The sequence below is a fragment of the Bactrocera latifrons genome, unplaced genomic scaffold (assembly GCF_001853355.1).
Source record: "Bactrocera latifrons isolate USDA-ARS-PBARC rearing strain unplaced genomic scaffold, ASM185335v1 scaffold_1, whole genome shotgun sequence".
In the NCBI taxonomy this organism is placed as follows: Eukaryota; Metazoa; Arthropoda; class Insecta; order Diptera; family Tephritidae; genus Bactrocera; species Bactrocera latifrons.
In genome coordinates this window covers 3,553,328-3,572,438 of record NW_017534407.1, presented here as the reverse complement: position 1 = coordinate 3,572,438, position 19,111 = coordinate 3,553,328, and positions in this window count along the sequence as shown.

The following is a 19,111-nucleotide window of genomic DNA, read 5'->3' as shown; positions in this document are numbered from 1 at the left end:
ACATCGTTGTGTTACCTTAGACAATAGCTCATGCCAATTTTCAAGAAGATATCTCGTCAAATAAAATAATTTTCCATACAAGGACTTGATTTTGTTCGTACAGTTTGTATGGCAGCTATATGCCATGGTGATCCGATATGGGCGGTTTTGGTAAATTATTATTTTCTTGAAGTGGAAAGAGCCTGTTCGAAATTGTGGATTCATATCTCAAAAACTGAGAGAGTACTGCGCGTATATTCAGTCAAATTCGTATGTCCAATAGACAGAAAAATACAATTGAGCTCTGATACCTTATAAGCCCTCCGATGTTTCCTCTTCGATATTATAAGGTGCGTGTCAAACATAATGTACGATGTTAAGGGTATAAATTTTGTAATTGCTGCAAGAAATGAAAGCAGCTAAAACGAAGGTGGTAATAATCTCGCTGATTTCGCTCTTTAACACTCCGCGTTCCAAATGCGCACTTGCGTGTACGTTTTTGTTGTTGTTGTTCAGTTAAATTTAGGTTAAAAATGATGTTAACTCATTTGCCACACCAACTCAACGCTTGAAGGAATGTGTAACGCAACATATTTTATGTCTTCACATACGCATGTGCATAGGTGTGTGTGCATATTACCGGCAACTACCATAATTACACAATTCGCAATTACGTAGCAAGTGTGTATAACAAATAAACGAAATTACTGCGTAGCATTTTTACATGGTTGTGGCACTTTAAACACAAGTGACAGGCAACTAATGTCTTATAGCCAAATTCGCCAAAGCCAGTGTCAAGTCGGCGTCCATGAAAATCGTGTTATTCCGACATTTACATGCAAAGTTGGTGGCCAGTTTTCTTTTAAGCCATGCCAAGTCGAGCTTTGGGAAAGAAAGAAAGAAGTGACATAAAATCGGAACCCTTTTGTCGGATAGTTGGAGCTTATATTTACTAAAATGAATATTTTATATGTATACGAGAAGTTCCCGAGGACCACATTTGAATAGTGAAAGTGCCGGTCATGTATAATGGAAACTCCAAAGTATGGATCAATAAGCTCTCATGAATTTACGAAGAGTTATGTACTTACAAGTCCGGTCCGAAAATTATTTGGGCTGCAAAAAATAATTCAAGTGTTTGAAAACTGATGTAGTAGTTCTCGCATAGCCTATTTTCTTCCTCTCCTTCGGGCTGCCTCGGGGGTGGTATTTATGCAGCTTGGCGTCTGTTTGGCTCAACAATTCGTCAGATTATTCTACTCCAGTTAATCGATGTCCTTCAGAGCAGAAGAGCTGTTCAATGCTTCCACTCTTACAGAAAATTCATCGACTTGCACTTAAATTAGGTCACATACTGCTGTAAAGTATTTTCAAGGTGTCACTGATTATTAGGACTAAATACAAACTATAAACATCGCGAGGACAGCTTTTCTTTAGAAAATCTTTTGACTCACCTACTACCTTCTATACTACTATCTACTACCTTTCAATTATTGTTCGTAGACTTCTGTCACATAGATGTTTTACAGTTTTCAGTCCACCTAAATCATAAAAGTTGTGTCAAACAAGGTTTAAAGTAATTCGGTTTTATCAAAAACACAAGCCTCTGAATGGTACAAAGCCTTCAAAGGTGGTCGAAAGATCGTTGAAGACATGCCTCGTTCTGTACGATCTTCAATCGTATAGATTGACTCAAGAAAATATTGAAAAACTTGAGGGATATGGTGATCGAAAAGCGTGGGACGATTGTTAGAGAAATTACAAAAGAGCTCAACATCTCTCGCCAGTTCGTTGAAATGATTTTGGTGGATATTTTGGGTATGAAACGCGTTCTTGTCCCACTCATCTTGATAAAGTTGAATTCTTTTCAAAAAGAGTGCAGTAATTCCGATCCCACATTCGATGAGACATGGGTTTATGAGTTTGATATTCAAATACATAGGTCAACAATCCTCGAGATGGAGGGAAAATACGAGACGAAACCAAAAAACCTCACCAAAATTAAGGTGATTTTCATTTTTCTTTTTCGTTGTTCGTGGTTTGATGCGTCATGAATTTTTGGAGGGACAGATAAAGAAGTTCTGTTTGGCCATATGGAAGCGTTTGCATGAGAACATTCGTCGAAAACGGCCGAAATCGTGGGAGAACAATTTACGGATTTTACACGATGATAAGGCTGCATGGCTTCGAGCTACGATTTTGTGAGCGAATTTAAAGCCAAAACCACAATTAATACTATCGGTCAACCCCCGTATTCACCAGATTTGGCTGCGTGTCATTTTTTCTTGTTCTCTAAACTGAAATTGCAGTGCCGTGGTATCCGTTTTCAATCGATCGAAGAGATAATATAAAATTCGTTGGTGCAGCTAAAAGCCAACCCAAAAATTGCTTTTTAAAGAATTTCCATATCGGGTAGGAATTGAAAGAAAAGGAAATTTAGAGAACAGCGAAGCCCTCTTTGGGTTCACTGTAGTTGAGATGATCAACGTTGGTACAAAGAAAGGTTGGGACGTCAGTTGGTTTACGTCTGTGAGAAAACGACAAAATGAGTTGGTATCGTCTTCGTTCAAGAGATATCGAGACTCCATTGCTTATAGTTTATAAAAGTTGTTTTCAATAAAATATTTGTTGGACCCTTGGTTCGACAACATTATAAACCTGCTTAGGGAAGTCTAGTAAGCATTACTTTCGGTTCATTACAGGAAGGTGTAATAATGTAATAAAAATACGAGAATGGTTAACTTGCTCTTTGAACTCCGTAAAACCAAACACAACCGATAACCTCCCTTTTTCTTAAACCGGACAAACGCCGGCAAACCGACTTGATGAGCAACTTGGCCATAACCGAAAGAAATGACGACGCGCTAGAAAGAAAGCAATACATACAGAAGGCGCGGCTACCAAAGTTGTTGCGGTTCGCTGAGACGTTGCGGTGGTCGTGTACGTGGTTCCTGTATGCTGGCCGTGGCTGAACTTGAGCTTGAATTTTACAGTTATGGCAATTTGCATTATTACGACTTGCGTTCACGTAATGTCAGCGTTGCCAACACCGAGTGACAGGAAGGCATGCTTACATTTTTGTTGTTGTTTTTAAATTTTTTTCTGCCTTTCAGCCTCTGTTTTTGTGCGATTGGCGCGTGGCAGGCCTTGGCGGGGGTTTTCCAGTCTATTTTCAGCGCACACACACGCACACATACACACACAAATATATATAAATGCAAGCACAAAAACGAGTTCACCGTTGCTGTTGTTTTTGTTGACTTGTCGTTATGTATTCACTTGTAGTATGTGCGCATGTTTGATTATGAGAGCGTCGGCGACGCAGGAAGTGCGGTAATATAGTGCACAAACAACAATAATGACAGTAACGGTAACAACAAGTGAAGCAAATTTAGAAATTGAATATTAAATTGTAATGGGGAAGAGGAAACGAGGCAACGCTTGCATTGTGGTTTGTAGTCTATTTGCTATTATTAAATGAAATACCTAAAAAAAAATAAAAGTTGTAAAAAAAAAATGGAATAAGTTTATTAGTGCAACGCATATATTATAAGATCAGATTTGACTCGGACTAGCGAAAAGAGAAAAAGTGTTTTAAAACGAATATTTTTTTATATGACTGTATTATGTAGTAGATTCACGTCTTTACTTACGATTCTAACATCAACCGGTTTCATACCCGAAACATTAATCAAAATGGTTGAGACGCTCCCTAAGATATACTGAGTTCTTCTGCTAACTTCCTGATGTCAACAAGAAAACTTTTAGCGCACACTGAATCTTTTTCAAATTTTTCACTGATATAGTTAACTCCCCAAAACAATTATTTAACAATATATAATATATATAACCGGTAATTTCACCCGAAGATGAAAAATGGTTGTATCAATCTATTAAAATATTTCTTCATATTTCAAAATTACCAGTTTGGAGAAAATTTAACCAGGCAGCAGATATACTTTAACCCTAGAAGGTATTTGCGTTCGACTTTCTTAAAATTTTTTAAGAATTATACCTAAGTATAACTAAATTCACTTAAGAGATAAATAGAGAAGTAAAACTATAGGAAAACTCTCCCGAAAAGCATCTGTATTTGTTGGAAGATTTTTCAAAACAGAACATTATAGATATTTTTAAGCACTGGTTTACGGACAAAAACTATTTTCGTTTGTTTGGTTCACCTGATAGTGTCTTGCTACAACTAAAACTAAGCAAGATTGATATATAAAATATATATCAATATAATCTTTAATACAGAAGTTAGCAGTAGTTAGCTGTGGTTAAGAAATGTTTAAAAACTGAGCTTTCCAATTGATACTTTCCACAATACCAAAGCTTTATCGAACAAAAACTATATAGTAGCTATAGCTACTTCCCAAGAAATATATTATAAGATTCAAACCGGGGTTCTGTTACGATATGTACTATAAATCCTGCCCCAAAGGCGATATAAGAAGAAATAGTATATTTAAAATGTAAGCTTCCAAGACCCCCTGATACCGAATATGAGGATCTCAATGGCTTTGAACTAAATTTTTGCTGAAAATATTGAATAATCCCTGAAAATATTGAAAAATATCTTTATACAAGGTGCGTCCCCTGGTGGCGCCATCTATATGTCGACTGATGAGTTACAATCTGCTGTCTTTATCAATAGTTCAGTGAGAACTTCGTGACATTTCATACATTGGAAGTGAAGTTATAGCGTTTTATGTGCCAGTATGTTTATGTTATCGGTACGAAATGAGCTTCGAACAAAGAGCCAATATTAAGTTTTGTTTCAAAATTGGTAAAACTTTTACCGAAACGCTTCAATTGATGAAACAAATTTATGACGATGATTGCCTAGCTGTGCGTGAATTAATCAAAAATCAGCCGAAATCATCATTCAAATTATGGAAATGGAACTGAGCATCTCCAAAACATCGATAAACATCGATTTATCGCATTTTGACCGAACACAAATTGACTGATGACCAAAAATTGCTCACAATCCAACAATTAAAGAACGTCTGTGACTGATTATTTGACTAAAAATGGCATTTTAACCATTAACCACTTCCCGTATTCAATTGATATGGCACCGAGCGAATTATTCCTTTTCGGAAAAATGCATTTGCCCATGAAAGAAAAGCGTTATGAAGACGTAGATGCCACTCAAAAGACTTGCACCGGTCATACTGACTGCCATACCGGCCAACGAGCTAAAACACTCGTTCGACATGCTTTTGAACCGTGCAAAAGCTGTATTGAAGCAGAAGTAGACAATAAATTGATTTTGCGCACCTTGTATATAAAAACTATGTGTAACATTGTTTGTCCGCAAACCGATTTTAGCAAAATTTTGCATACCGTGTTTAGTTCGAAACGATAGCTTAGTTTAATTTCGAATATGTGAAAAGTCAAAAAAATATCATAAGAAAAATATATTTCTAAACATAAACATGTGATTCAATTAAAAAAGTACTAATGATAATATAATAATTTTAATTTTAAGAAAATGTCGAGTGAAAAGATATAATTTTTTTCGTTGGCAAATATGTATATCAATCATTTTCAATAGCGCAAGTTAATTCTTGTACTCCTTTTCCCTAGGCAATAACGTTTGCGCTATTATTCGTAAAATATATTTTTACTGCGTTGCATAATTTACTATGATAGCACTTAATTTATATCAGTACTTTTATTTTATATTAGTTTATTTATAGTAAACAGCAACGCGTGCATCTATCAGTATAAATATGCATATATCAATATAAATTTTAAAGATAATTTATTAAATTCACATTAATAAAACTTTAGATACCGGAGCCGGATAATTTTGCTAGACCTTTGGTTTGATCGAGAGTATTAGTTGTTCGGTTGCTTGGTATTTTAAAACAGCAAAAATTAATTTCAATAAATTAACGAAATTTATTTAAAAAATGCAGGATCATTGAGTAAGCCAATACATTGGTTAGTTTGATTGTCACAGAGCCTTATTCCAATTAGAAATTCTAAATTCTAAAAACACTTCCAATAGTATATAAAATACTTAACTAAGTATCACTAGATTGTCATATAAACAATTTAGAAAGATATCAATGCCGACATTTTAAAAATCTTTGCTAAGTGTTCTTCGGGCACCTCGTCGTATACGCAACATGAAAAGACATTTAACAGAAATAAAACTGGTTGTCGGTTGATTGTAATTCTCAATGGAAAAATGTCTGCATTTTTGTAACGTAATTATTTATTTTTTACATAGTAATTCTCAGTGGTTGCCTTCCCTCTAAATTTTTGTATTCAAATAAAGCTTGCATAAAAAACTGAAAATTAATTTAGGTTTTCAAACTGACACTTTTGAAATCAATCACATTAAAATAAAAAGTATGCGAATTATGAGATGTTCTTTAAATAAACAATATGACTGAATCGTCGCCATTTTTTGTTTGTCATATTGCTTTAAAGACAAATTATATGTTATATATTATATATGCCTTATACTACATGCTATGCGTGAAGTAATCAACGGTAATGATCAGTAACACACAGTTAGAATTAAAATTTATATTCCGTTACGTTTAGCGCAAATATAATATTCCACGCGCATCACGCCACACTTCAAAAATTGTGTTTAAATTTAACATTTGGTATAAGCATCAAGTGGCGCTCTTTCAAATATAAGTTCGTGGGCGGTCGACTGATCCACTAATTCCACCTATCGTCCGCTAAATACATTTATTTATCACTCGAAGAATGAGTGTGTAAATTTTGACAGCAGCAGCGATAAACAAAAACAACAGTTAGGAATTTCGATGCGTATACGGACTTGTTGATATCCTTATGTCTGATGAATTATAAATTATAGATTATAGATTGCGAATTATGGCTTAACGATTCCTGAATAAATGATTTAAAATAATTGAATTATAAAGACTATCAACAAATTACGAATGAAAAGTTCAAAATAAAACGTTGCTTTGAAGATTTTATATACGCCAACCTTCATCTGGCATGCGTCTTCCCAACATTTGTTTATAATTTGGCGCAAAGAGAGCGAAGAAACAGCCAAAATCAAAGTGCAAAAAGTCGAGGGACAGAAGGTGGGCACGTCTGCAGTGTCGCCGAATTGTTGCGCTCATAACACGCTACCACAAATACAATTGCAAAGAAAACACAAATGCGTATGTGGGTGTAATTGTGGCGAGTGTGGGAGCCTGCCGCCACCACAGTCGTTGTCAGAATGACGTAACGCACATGGCAACGCGACGCTCTCTTGTTGTTTTCATTTGTTTTGTGTTGTGCTCTTTCGAAACAATTGTGATATAACTGAAATAAAAGTGAACATAAAATTGCTAGAGTTAACAGTGGCGCTAACACCATGGCAATCATAGGAGAGTGGCGCATATTATGTTACACAATGTTGTCGACAACAACGCTGTTAAAGCGCTGAAGCAGCTGAAAGTAGCTGCAAAATATTGCTGTGAGTTGTTTCGATATTGCCAGACTGCGTATTTAGCTTTTCTTTGTGAGAAATATTTAAGTGTTGTTAGGAAATGAAGCTGTTGAAATGGTTTCATTAGAAGTGAAGCAGATTTTTTACTAGATTATTTTGTAGTTTCGATATTCTAAAATCCTCACGCTGTTTCTGTTAAAAATAAAAAAATACAATTAGTTATATTGTTATCTAAAAATTCCATAATAAGCCAGTATACTTTGGTGTGTTAAAATTATTTTTTTTTTTTTTGTGTGGAAAATTTGGTGTTCCCCTTTACCTCAAAAGTTAAATTTATCAATTCCATTTAGGTATTTGTAATAATATGTATATGTATATACTTTTGTATATTATTTGATTAAAGAAAACTTAGGTTTAAGCCTTTTTATTTAGCATTACAAAATTTTGAGGGGTTACATGGGTTTCCTTAGGTAACACCATCATTTTTTAACAATTTTTTTCTCATATAAAATATGAAATATGAATATTTTATTACAATTATTTTTATTGTCACAAACATACACTATTAATAAAGATATTCTGAATTTTTTGGGAAAAAAATTTAAATTCTCGGAAAAAGAAGCGAATGCATTGGCAGGGTAACAGTAAAAAAAACTGGAAATTGGAATTTTGACAGACATTCTTTCAAAAAAATTAAAATTTCAGTGAATACTTCGCAACATTTTTTTTTAATAGTTTTAATCGAAAAAAATCCTTCGTCGTAGTCTTTCAAATCAGTTTAGTAGTTCTCGAGAAGTCTTGCCAACCGTCTTCAAAAATACAGTTTCGAGAAAAACGCATTTAAAGACGGGGCACTTAGCATAGCTAGAATCGAGCGCACAAGTTCTCAAGACTGTATGCCTGAAATTATTTGAAAATTGAGGAAATTATTCTAGAGTTGTTGTAGAATGTAATAAAACAGTAAAATATTTGAATTTTTGAAACCGATAAACCCATGTAACCCTTTAATTGAAAGTTCCACCTCAAAAGTTTGCTCTACAATTGCGTGCTTACTCCAAAAACCAACCAGTATAAGGTTATGAAACACTTCAATGCCTTTCAATAATGGCTACATCACAGCTGGCATTATTTCACGTTGTTTAGCGCTCACCAATGCCGCTCCTCGTCAGTTGCGCTCAGCTCAGCGATTCTTACGTTTACAGTACGCGTCCAATACAAGCCCCTACTGTGCGCTGTTGTGCTGTTACTCACTGTGTGCGGCGAGAAGTCTTAGCGCGGCACGCCATTCATTTCGGTTTCAGTTGAGCAGCATAAACGGCGCACGTTGGACGCTTTTCTTTGCGAATTTTTCAGTTCGACAAACGCGTTTTCTGTCATTTTCAAAGCAAAACTCAAGAACAAAGACACAGCGCTGAAGGTGTGTGTGTGCGCGCGCGTGTGTATGCGTGCGAATACAGCGTTGAAACGTCGAAGAAACGCTAGCGAGTCGTGGAGAACGTGCCAGACACAACAAAAAATATTATAATTTTTTTTTTTTTTACTTCTTGCGCTGTGCTGATTTTTAAGCAATTCAAATTGAAGGAAAACAGTTGTTTTTGTATTTTGTATTTTTTTTGCGTATTTTTCTTACGTTCTGCTAGCGTGTACGCCGATTTTCGTTCGCTACAATACATGGCAAGTGAAGTTTGTTTGTTTGATGCGGAATTTTAATTTCTTACAATTAATAAAGCATGATCAAGAAATCGAAATCAAATTGAGTGTTTAAAAATAAATGTGGTGTGTGTCCAATAATACAATAAATAAATGTGTTACGGTGAGTGTCAGAACGTCACATAACGTTGGCGACGACGTCGAAGGCAGCTGGCTGGCTGGCTGGCTGACGTGAGTACGGCCAAGCAAAGCAAAGCAAAAGCAGTTACGTAAAGAGTGGAGAAGTTTATATGGTCTGCGAGTGTATGTGCGTGTTTTTTTATATTTGTGGGCATATTGAAATTGTTACAAAACAAGTTGTTACGCCCATTGGCTAGAATTTTCCGTAGCATTTGTTCAATTTTCTCGCCAAAACAAGCGTAGTTTTCACCAGTGAAATTGTAGTGAAATTATTTGGAAGCCAATTTGTGCCAGCAGTTGTTAACAGCTGTCGTGGCATTCGCAAATATACGTGGGGGCGTGGCTGTCTGCTATACAAATGTTGTGGCCAGTCGCTTTTTCCTAAAGGTGAGTCAGAAAATCGTTTAAATTAATTATTTAAGCGTGCTTTTTAGCTTGAAATAACACTGAGAAAACAATTTATATATTTTCATAATTACGACTGTGTATTATGCAAGAAGCTGTGACGCAAAATTCAACTAACGCGGGTTCTAAGAAAAAAGACGAGCACCAAGCAAACCCAGTTATAAAATCACCTCATGGCAAATACACAGCACAAAAAGCACACACAAAGTCAATGCGCCGCTCTTTTGTCAATGTGTTGCACACAAAGTGTCGTCGTTGTTGCGCGCTTTTTAGGCGCTCTGTTTAACGCAGTGCGAATGTGAGTGAGTAGCAAAGAACGCTTTGTTACAGCCGCATGTTAAGCGCTGACTCAGTGTTGGCGATACAGTTTTGTTTTTATAACCACAATATTACAAAAACAAGTGGAAAACGTAAAAAAATCCACACGAAATGCTCTTAAAAGGAATAACAGTGGCTTTACATGCCGGCTGTAGAGCGCACTGTTAAGCAGCTGTTAGACTGCAAATTCATTCATTTGCAATAAATGAGGCTATATGTGTGTGTGTGTGTGCCTCTCTCTCTCTCTCTCTTTCTCTCTCTTTTTCTGAATTTGTGTATTTGCGTCTGTGAAAGAGCGCTTGTGTGTCATCTGTGTTTATGCGCGAGCGTTTGCAAGCGTCAATTGAGCGCAAAATATGCTAATGAAAAGCAAATAAACGTTGCGTCAAGGAAAAAAAATGCATATAATATATACATGACAATTTAAAAGCTAAAGCAACGCTAGTGTTTGCATTGTCAACACACGGAACTCAAAGAACGCCAAAACACTTAACAACATGCTTAAAGCGCGAGCGGCATGGGAAGAACGCTCGCTCGCGTCAACGCTAAAATAGACAAAAAAATATTGAAAAAAAGGAAATTAGAATACAACAAATAGAGAAATAAAATTAAACAAATAAAAAAATAGCAAAACAACAACAAAGCTGCATAGAACTTGTGAGAACGCTTATAAAGTGCTTACGTGTTGTTTATATTTTTAAACAGCATTACTAAGCGTTATTTTGCCGTCTTCGCTGAAAATTCACACGAATCACAATATTTATTTTTTCAGCGCAGAGTCATTGGTGAAAATTTCCCACATATGCGCCGACATGGCAGCGTTTGCGCTTAGACAAGTGTGCGCATTCCATTTTAATTGTGTCAATGTTTGACAGCCGAGCAACAACTGCCTGGTGTTTGTTAGTTTTTTATTACCATTTTGTATTATTGTTGTTGCAATAACAACATTGCGCTTATTTCTTGGCCAATGCCGCCGCCATTCGGCCAGCAAAGGCAAGACACGCGGCCGTTCCGCGCCAAGCCAGGCGCGTTCGCTCTCCTGCACGCGTAACGCGTCCGCTCCTCCGCGCCAGTTGCGTAAGTACAAGGCAGGCTGGCGTACGCGAACGAAAAAAGAAAAAGTTGGAAAAAAATCGACGCAGCGCTCAATTGAGATGCGTAATTGGTGGCACATCTAACAGGCGGTTAGCGTTCGCCCATTGGCTATATAGCCGTATGTGTGTGCGCGTGTGTGCGACAGTATCCATTGAACTGAGCGGAAATGGTTATGTGTACGCATATATGGCGACGTAACACACCTTTGTTGTTTATGAAATGAATACAAAGTAAATAAGTTGTTGTATTTGGCTGCTATTTTCTTTTGGTCTGACGCCCCAGCCGACAAGCAAGGCGTGTGATTGACCTTCAAAATCTTTAATTTCTTTGATATATGTAAATAAATTAAAAATATGTATGTTATATACATATAAGGCGTTTCATTTCTGGTTTTCTCAGCGCAAATTTACGCACTTGAAGTTTCGAACACGCTTATGAAATAAGTATGTCTGATGCAAGCGGGCAAAAAGTGTGTTAAATTGTGAAATTATTGCATACGTTATCGTTCATATTAAATGCTTTGTGTGCTAAGGGTTGCCAAAGGTCTTCGAAGGCAATCTGAGAAATATAAAAACTACCATTGTGTCGCTGACTTCCAGTGATGAAATAGAAGAGCAAAACTGCAACAGCTCTTAGCATAAGTAAGCTTCTTCAGAACTATGATCAGATTTAATAAAACATACATCAGCGAGGGGTAGATAGAGTAAAAAGAAAATTAAGGTAATTCTAGATTTTGTTTCGCAGTCTGCAACTCTCTAGAAAGTCTATAACAAACACTTTTTAGATCAAAAAAGGAGTCCTTGCTTCATTTACAAACCGCTTCAATATGCCAGTGATTTTTTATTTCATAACATGTTCGTTCTTATACATATGTATGTATGTACTTCGGTAGAATCATAGTCAGTTGATGTGCACAAAAAACGGCAATATCTGCAGCTTGTGTTAGTTTTCCGAGTTTCAGATAAATTATATTGGAGTTTTACTATCGCAATCTAAGTTGGCCAAGTGTGATCGCTGTTAGGACAACTTTATACTTAACCTAGCATTTGGTTACATTTTTGGTATAATTATATACGAAAATCATCACAAATTTTGAGTTTTATTGCAGGAGGAATGCCACCGAAATGACAAAACAGATTTTGGTATTCTTCATACGTTTTTACATATGTAACAACTTCAACTTTCCAGAATTTCTTTTCGACGAACTTTCTAGAGACCCCATTACAGAAAAAAATCGCTACGTGCTATATCTAAAGAATATGTTGAATCACTTTTGAATCGTTTGGTTGTGAACACTCGCTTTTCCCAAAGCTTTCTGTCCAAATTTTCAAGAATGTGTTCAATATATCCCCTTGAGATCATTAGAGTATCGAGCCTTCTCGATCAACTTTTTTTCTATCTTTCGGAACCATTTTTGTACGTCCTCTCTTCATTGTCTATGGTACTTATGTAACGTATATAAAATTTTGATACTAGGAAATGGAAATGGAATCCGGCGAAGAAACCGGGCAGCATCGTTTTCGTACTTTTAGTGTTTGGTGTTTTTTATACTTTCATTATTTATTTTTATTAATTCCTGTCAAACTACTATAATTTTAGCATTGAAAAGTTGGTTTATATGAGGTTAGGTTGGGTGGTTGATTTCAGTACAAAATATACCTTGGTGCTTTGTTTCCATTTCACTTGAATGACTAAAGATCTGAGATCTGAGGTTTTTCACCTTTGATCCGGCAAAGGTAGAATATTAAAGGAGAATGTGTTGAGCTGATTCTATCTCATGGTTTTTCAAACAGCTTATGCTTAGTGGATCTTCTATACGTTCCCATTCAGCCGAATTTCCTGCACAGCTTTGGTCAGGTACTTAAATCAGTGTAATCATATAGTAATTCGATGCCATAATGCTATGCGAGACTTCAATCTCGACCGCATTATCGGAATGAATGGTCAGCATTCCGGAATAGGCCGCATTACGGAGCAGTATGGAAGACGCTACAATGTTCGGTAGCCCTGAATCTGGAGTTGATAGCTACCGAGGGTATACATACGTCTCCGCCAACCCCCCTCGAAAGCTTTAAATCGTCAGTTAAAAGCATATTCACAACGATATATGTTGGGACAGATCGGTGACGACCTCACGAAAAAACGGTACGAAAAAAGTATTTCCGAAATGTAAACAAGAAAGATTTGAGAAAAACATAAATTTGGCAGTACAATAATACGTAAGCAGATACACATTTTCTAGCATCACAATCATATATAACTGAATACCGGAGAATCTTGAAATAATCCAGAAAATCCTACAAGGGGGATTTTTTTCAGTCAATCCTGGCATCTTTCACCTCCGAAATAAATTTCGATTTTTATTTTAGCTCTTCGACAATATACATACATTTGTATGGATGTATTTTATTCACTTTATTTTGGCATTTTTCCTTGTTACGTTACTGAATTTTTGTTTCATTATATAAATCAACGCAACTATATGACATAATTAAACACATAATCCCCGCTACCCTTTGCCTCGAGCGAAATACAAATGTTAATAAAGCATAAAAGGAGTGACGAAAATAAACACAACAACACATAAGCATACACAAATCGACATTATTTTTGTACGCCACCAACACTCACACGCACACAAGGGGGCAACATTAATAACATAACAGCGACGGCGTCAAACATTTGTAGGCCACTTTCGGTTATACAATGGCACTCGATTACGCCCAATAAATTTGTTGTTGCTAACTGACGGCTGTCTATTAGCCGCTGTTCATAAGTAACACATGCATGTATGTGTGTTGGTATGCTTGGTGGCTGCCCTGATTTGCTTGATTAGTGGCACATCTGCCGCGCATTTGTTGTGCGCTGAACGCGATCATCATCTAAGATCATAAAATTGTTAATTTTATAAAACCCCACGCGGATACAACAACAAAAACGTATTTGTGATAAATCAAAGCAGAAATGGAAATGAATATATTCCAGCTGCAGGCGCAAGCAAAGAAAATCATTTCCATCACTCTGAAAGCCATGAGGAAATCCGAAACAAACCAACGAAAAATGCGAATTGATTTTTGAGAAAAAATGGCGTGTTAATGACTTTGATGTGCGCCAATAAAAAATTGTAGCATTCGCACGAATGTGAAAAAGGCAGAAAATGAAACAACAACGCAGAAAAAACAGCTCAACTTGATCGGTCCAAGTCAGCGGCGAGTTAACGTGTAGTGTGTGGCAAAATTTAATTAAATGCTATAAGCGTTTCAAATGTCGGCGCTGATGCACAGTGGTGTCGATGGGGCTAAGAGTTGGGATTAATTGATACTGGGAGTGACGTAATTGTAAATAGATATAGTAAAAATAAATTTAATAATTTTGCATTAGATTGAAAATATTATTTACATATGTATATTGGCTGGTTAGAATGTTCCGGTAAATATAAACCATTTTGTTTGACAACTTGTTGACATTTCCTAATACCACTCTTATAGAAACCCTGACCCTGTTGAAAAAAAAAAACTGAGGCATTCAATTTGAAGCTCCTTTTTAGGTTAAGTTTTCATCAGCAAAATCATTCGCCGTAGACAGTCATTGATAGTAATCCCTTGGTACCAGGTCTAGAATATAAAGTGAATTTTTTAAGGCCTCCCAACCAAGCTCAAGAGAGTCACTATCAATGTATGTGGGCTGGCGTTGTTCTAATCGAATATGATGGTTTCCATTAGTTTATAGATATTTTCAAAAATTGATCTTCTAGAACGTTGACATCACAAAACAATCGCATAACAGCCGAACCAAAACTTAAACTATTACACCCAGTTTTTGAGATATCGATAGGAAATTTTGCACATTATTTTCTTCTCAAGTAGCCACTCAAGACTTTTATCGGACAAGAAAGCTGGCTGAATGCCTCTGAAGACCCCTTCATAGCTGGTTATGTAAGTTTTCAAATTCCTTCTTTTAAAAAATCTTCAAATTTGTTGACTTAAAAGTTTTCGGTTATTTTTTTTAACTAATACACGGATAAAAATCTTCGGTAGTCATTGAAGATACCTTCAGTTTTCAACACCTATTCAGATTCAGCCATTTGAAGCTGAAAAATTGGAATTTTGGTTTTTAAATTTCATTCAGCTTAATTCAATGCATCTCAGTTAAAAAGTATTGGCTTTCAACACATATTCAATTAAAAACAAAACTAGCTGAATTAAAGAAAACTAGTTTTTACATATATTCAGCTACACACATAGATAGCTCAATTAACGAGTTTGGCTTTGAAAACTAATGCAACTTATTCAAAGGAAAGCTCAATTAAAATTTCTTTAAGCACATATTAAGTTTATGGAAATGCAGTTGAATTTGAGAATTTTCACTTTCAGCACTGTTCAGTTCATAGACGATAAGCATTTAGGGGAATTAAAAAATCTACAGTTAAAATAGAGATTGTTGCCTTTCAGCGTATATTCAGCTAAGGACAAAGTAAGCTGAATTAAAGCATATTGCAATTCAGCACATATCCAGTTTAAGCTGAATTGAAACAATTTGGACATTTGGCCTGTATTCGGCTAAAGACAAAGATAGCTTAAATAAAAAAATTTGGTTTTCAAAACTTATTCAGCGTAACAAAATTATAGCTAATTTTATAGTAGTATCTATATGTATATATTAAGCTTATGGCAATGAAGCTGAATGAGAGAATCTCGGCTTTCAGCACGTTTTTATTTCAAAGTGATTGTAGACGATAAGTATTGAAAGAATTTATGCTTTCAAAACTTATTCATCTTAACTAAAGAAAAGCTGAATTAAAAAATAGCATTCTGAAGAACATAACAAGCGTAAATCAATGACAGTTGATTTAAAGAATGTTTGCTTCCAACACTTCTTCAGCTTAAGATAGCTGAATTAAACAATATTGGCTTTTAGTATATATTCAGCTAAAGCCAATGATAGCTGATTTAAGAAATATTGACTTCCAGCATATATTCAGCTAAAGAAATATATTGTTGAATTAAATAATATTGGATTACAAAATATATTCAGCCAGAAATTATATTATTGAAACTAGTGATATATCCGTTTAAGGATAACTAAAGCTTAATTAAGTGCTAAATATCAGCTCAATATAAAATTTATAAGTCATAAGATGTAATATATCTCAGTATCTCTGACATAAAATTTTCGCAGTTATATCCGTTTACATTAGGAAAATCAAACCAGTTTGATAGTATCCTTTAGTTTTTTTTAGAAATTTTCAAAGTCTTCATCAACTATGCTGCACGGTGCCCACTCACTACCCGCTGGTGGTGGTCGCACTACACATTAGCTGACTGCAAAAGTAAGAGTGAAATGAACTGAAATCAAATCAAAATTAAATAAATACATTGCTGCGAACCAATAAAAAGCTAAAAAAAAAATTATGTATGTATGAAATTAAATCAAAAATTAAATAAAACGAGCGAATAGTGGAAGGGGGAATCAAATAAATGAAATGATTTGTTCACTATTTGTATGTTTTCGACATTGAAAGTAAAAATCGAAATGAGAACTTCGGCGAATATAGAAATATACATATAATACATAATATATAGTATATAGAGTATATAAGTATGCTTAAATATGTATCTACACATTCCTTGTTATGTGGTTCTGCTGCGCGTACGTGATTGTCGGCCAGGGATTCTTATGAAATCAGCACAACCGCACACACACACTCCCATACATACATACGTACATTAAACGGCAAGTCAAATGAATTAATTTTATAACTTTTGCGTAGCGCGCACAGCAAAGCAAAACAACGCAAGGCAAGGCAAGGCAAATCATATCAAATCAACTTAAACCAACTCAATTCAGCATTTACACAAATGTTACGGGGACGCGGCGCGGTGACAGCTAGAGCTGCGGTGGGGCGCGATGGCTGCGACAAGTAGAAGGCGCGTCGCAAGACCCCGCCGAGTGTGTGCCGGCGCACTTGAGCAGCGATGCGACGCTATTGAGTGATTGCTCATGCAAATCTGACAACGCACAGCAACAGTAAACAGCGCTATAATAACAACAACAACAACAATAACAGCGGCAGCGCAAATCACAATAATAGCATGAATGACAGATCTCGTTGCGTTGCGGGGCGACCATATGTTGTTCGATTCTATTTCGATTATGCACCGCGAACGCGCGATTAATCATAAAAAGTCATTCAAGGCAGCCAGCCCCGGCAGGCAAGCAGGCGAGAGCTGACGGAAAGCAGGCATCGCAACAGCTGCTCTTACATAATTCCAAGTGCCCTACTTGCCGCTCGCATCGCTTGTGAATTGTGTAGCAAAACACATACAAGCGCACATGCATGCAATTGTATATGTATGCAATGTATGTGGAAGTGTGTGTGGATGCAGGCGCTGCTTTAGTGTAGCTATGCCGTTATTTCGACAAGCGCGCTTACTTGTGTGGGTGCAAGCCGTGCGCGCGCGCACCCGTATGTGTGTATGTGTGCATTGGCGCGCACGTTTAATGTCACCGCTGTGAAATAATCAAATAGCGCATTCGTGCAGTTGCCGCGGATGCCAATGAGATAATCATATTTTCTTGTTGTCTAACTCAATGATTTCATAAAGACCTTGGAATTGGCTTGTTAATTTGTTTGTTTTTCTATTCTTCTGCTGTCGCATAATGCCAAACTGATGGATATGTTTTATAAGCTAATTTAAGGTGTATGTAATGCGCATAATCAGGTGACACATAATTTTTGGGAAGAAAACTGTTTCAAATACATCAGGAGATCTGTATATTACAGGACCGGATTATTGGTAAGAAGTTTTTTAAGTTTATTTTAGTAGGTTCACAAAATTTGGAATTTATAAGAATTTTATCTTTAAAAAATAATTCTAAAGCACATAGGGCTGAATGCAAGAATATTAACCTTCAGCACATGTTAAGCTTAATGCAATGACCGCTGAATTGAAGAATACTGGCTTTCAGCCTATATTCAGCTAAACACAAAGATAGCTGAAATAAAGTATATTAACTTTCAGCATATATTCAGCTATACACAATTCTTTATCTAATTAGAGAATATTGATTTTCAGTAGTTCTAATATAGTTGAATTAAAAGGTACTGCATTCACATCACATTCGGAGCTTATTTAGTTTAATGAAAGGACAGCTGAATTAAAAAATATTGGCTTTAAGTATATACTCAACGTATTGCAATAACAGCTGAATTAAAGAGTTTTGGCTTTCAGCACTAATTCAGCTAAAAGATTTTGTCTTTAAAACTTATACAGCCTAAAACATGGAAAGCTGAATTGAGAATATTTATATTCAACAATATTAAGCTTAAAAAATGATAGCTGAATATTGGATATCAATATGCATTCACCTAAGGACAAAGATATATTTAAATTACATTGAATTTCAGCATATGTAAGCTATAGACAAAGAAAGCTGTATTAAAAAATATTAGAATATTATATTCAGCTAAAGACAATGATAGCTGAATGAAAGGATATTAGCTTTCATCATATATTCAGCTAAAGACAAATTGGATATACCCTGTCCACAGTTTAAAATTAAAAAACCGATTTTTTTACTTGCAAGTTGCTATAACGCCTTAAGAGTCTAATACTTGCCATTTAATGTACATTCGAGAAAAAATTATATACTTAAGCTTATATGTAACTACGTGAATAATATAATTTTCTTAATATAATTGGATTTATATGTTTTTTATATATATATATTTTTTTTTTATTTATTTTTTTTTTTTGTTTGTTTTTGCGAGAATGAAGCATCGAAAGCCTGAACTGCATGTCAGTGTGGAACTTTCATCTCAACTAAAGCTCCTAATGTCTTATACCGATACTCCCGGTTTCTCAGTTAAGTATTAGTAAGAGGATGATTGAATATTGTATACACGTACGTGATGACCTTAATGCATACATTAACAATGTAGTGGAACCCCTTAAATGTATTTTAAAATTAAAAGGTCAGCTCTCAACAAAATAAACAACACTTCAACACTGTCTGCATCCGGCAATTTTCAGAAAAAAAAACTAA